The sequence below is a fragment of the Octodon degus genome, unplaced genomic scaffold, assembly GCF_000260255.1.
Source record: "Octodon degus isolate 3935 unplaced genomic scaffold, OctDeg1.0 scaffold00079, whole genome shotgun sequence".
In the NCBI taxonomy this organism is placed as follows: Eukaryota; Metazoa; Chordata; class Mammalia; order Rodentia; family Octodontidae; genus Octodon; species Octodon degus.
Genome location: NW_004524655.1, coordinates 7,548,234 through 7,551,474, shown reverse-complemented (window position 1 = coordinate 7,551,474; position 3,241 = coordinate 7,548,234). Strand labels below are relative to the sequence as shown.

Genomic DNA, 3,241 nt, shown 5'->3' with positions numbered 1-3,241 from the left:
GTACCTGGCCAATGTCCCAGGCCTAACCCACATCCACCTTTGTCTTATAAGCCCTGCCACCCAGAAGAACAGCTAAGAAACCTGTTTGCTAGATCAGCTGTCATGACCTATAGTAACCTTTATTGGAGTTCATTGAAGCTCCATGTGTACGCATCTCCTGCATCCATTATAACAGAGTGCATTATGGGTAAGGACATGTGCAATAGACACAGCAGACATGACTCTGCACTCTGTCAGTCACATTCTCAACACCTTCTGGAAGGCCCTGAGAGGCACCCTAGACCTGGGGCAACATTTTAAATTCTTAAACCCAACACATTCAGCACTCACGCCATGTTCCTTCCTGCAAGTGTGAGCCTGCTCACTCTGTCTGTGCCATCACCTGATTAAACTTTGCTGCTTTTTCCTTTCCATGGATTATCACATCCAATTATTTGTTCATTGTGCCCAAGAATGTAGAAACCCAACAGGATCCCAACACCGGCCAGGCTTAATACAATGAATGGTTAGTTGTTTGAAAAATCAGTTACAGTAAAAGATATTTTGCTAGAGGGGTAAGTGGTCTATAGGCAGGAAAAGAATAGAACATGGAATGTGCACATAGGCAGTGGTGCCTGGGTTAGGGTCTGGGGGCCTGGGACCCATCCGAGATAATCCCAGACCATCCCTGCAATTTGTTACTGGTGCTGAGTTTACAATCCCTGTTGACTGCTTATCCCAGTGGAACCACGTATCCTTGACACAATACTATCATATTGTTGTAGGCTGCTAAATTAGATAGAAATATTATAGGCAAGTCAGACAGGGCCAGGTTCGTAAGGAGATAGCGCGGAAGACAAGATGCCTTGCAACTGTGAGAGAGATGGATGCTCCTGCTGTGGGCCAGATCTAGAGACCAAAGATGGGACAAAGGCTGACCTCCCTAACGATTAGCATCCAGAACTGATCATCAGCTTGAGGAAGCCAGGAAGAATCACTCATCCAGCTGCTACCAGCTACCAGATAAACTCCTGCTCTATATTCGTGCCTGCTTGCTACGTGACTCGCTTCCCCATTTGGTCCTGAACTTACTCAATTTTACCTGAGCAATGGTGCTTATAATCTCATTGGCTGACCATAGTTTTGTCCCACCTCATGCTTGCCTAAGGGAGTTCCCATGTTCTCCACCTTAGACCTGCATGGTTTTACTCTATAAAAGTCCTTGGAAGAGGGCTGGCCAAATAGCTCAGTGGATTAAAGCATCTGCAAGCAAGCACAGGGGCCAGGGTTTGATCCCTGAACCTGAGGTGCTGGCCCTGCCCCCAAGGTGCCCTGAGATGGCAATTGAGACTGGGTGTGGTGGCTCATGCCTGTAATCCCAGCACTTGGGAGGCTGTAAACAGGCAGATCACTACAGCGTTCGATCTAGTGTAGATCCTTCGCTAAACACACACACACACACACACACACACACACACACACACACACAGTCTCTGGAAGAGACAGCTTCTTGAGGACAACCCACTCAGGACCCCCTTCTGTCCCTCTCAGACAGAAGCTTTCTTTCCTCCAATAAATATTCTGCTCTTAACCTCTGTTTGTTCTTAAAATTCATTCTTTGGTTTTAGAGAACACAAACTCGTACCAGGTACCTTTCAGGTCGGGAGTCATTTCCCCTATATCAATACCTCCTCTTGCTTTGAGCACACTTATCCCATCGTTCTTGCCACTTTCTGAAGCAGTTCTGGAGGTCCTCTTTCATGAGAATTTTTACAAGTTACGATTAAAAAAAAAAAATGTGGACACCACCGCTGAAATCCATCTAACCAAAAGGCAGGCTCCGAAGAACATCACAGCATGTCCTCCCCTAGCTCACTCACCAGAGCTGGTATCCTGTGACTTCTAGTGCTTCTGAAAACTCAAAATGACCACAAAAGTGAAACTTTTTGAATCGATTTGTCACCAGGTTGGGTATGGGAGTTTCCCAAAGCTGAAACTAGGAACTTCACCCACCTGTTTGTAAACTAAGTTTGCAGGCTTGCTGACCTTTGTTGTGGAACGAGAATTTTGGGGATGTGTCAGTAACAGCAAAAGAGCGAAGTGTGGGTGCTCAGAGAAAGGAAAAGGCGCTACAGTTGGGACCCAGGAATGTCTCAGGCAGCTGAATTAGACAGAAATGCTATAGGCAGTCAGACAGGGCCAGGCCCTCAAGGAGACAGTATGGAAGACAAGGTGACTTTGCAACCTGGGGAGAGACAGACCCTTGCTGTGGGCCAGATTTTAAGACAAAAGAGGAAACAAATGCAGCCACTTACTTCCCTAGGGAAGGGCACTGGGCATTGATTTCTAAATAGGTATCAATCACCTAGAAGCCAGTCACTGACCCAACCCCTACAAGAAGAGCCCCTGTTCTGTATTCATACCCGCTTGCTCTGTGACTTGCCTCCCCACTTGGTCCTGGGTTTAATCAATCTTATCTGAGCACTTCTGCTTGTAACCTTATTGATTAACCATAGTTTTGTCCCACTTCATGCCCACTTAGCAAGTTCCCGGGTTCTCCACCTTAGACCCACCTTACCACATGGTTTTACTCTATAAAAGTCCCTGGAAGAGACAAATTCAGGAGCAAAGCGCTTGAGTCCCCCTTCTGTCATTCTCTCAGACAGGAGCTTTCTTTCCCCCAATAAATATATTTTGCTCTTAACCTCTGTTGTTCCTAAAATTCATTCTCTGGTTTTAGAGAACACGAACTCAGCCCAGGTATCTTTCAGGTTGGGGGTTTCGTTCCCCTATAACAGGAACATGTATGTGTTTTTGGTGGTGGAAATCTTTATAATTTGATAATCTATAGACTTGGTCTTGGTCTGGTGGGTGGGGACCCACACATAATAAGATGATCTTGCTGTGTCGCTGTGATGGCCTAATGCATAGGGGGAACGGTGCTCTATGCACAAGTAGGAGAGCACCATTTCTAAGTAAAAAGGAATGGCCAAAGCCAGTTGCAGGTGAAAGGTAATTGCCCAGGCTTATTGTGTTCTGAGGGGGGTGGGGGATAGAGGGGGAAAAAAAAAAGAAAAGAAAGAAAAAAGCTCAAAATGAAATTGGGCTTCCATCTTCCTCCCTCTCCTCCTCCCCCTCCTCCCATTCCCCCTTGTCCTCCCTCTCCTCTTCCTCTTCCTCTCTTTCTCTTTCTCCTTCTCCTTCTCCTTCTCCTTCTCCTTCTCCTTCTCCTTCTCCTCCTCCTCCTCCTCCTTCTCCTTCT

General features: G+C 46.5%; 1 protein-coding gene across 1 annotated transcript in view; it reads right to left on the bottom strand.

Annotated features, from left to right (window-relative positions):
* The window catches only part of Svop (SV2 related protein), a 98,858-nt gene that overhangs the window by 9,226 nt on the left and 86,391 nt on the right, over positions 1 to 3,241 (bottom strand). The window lies entirely within an intron of this gene.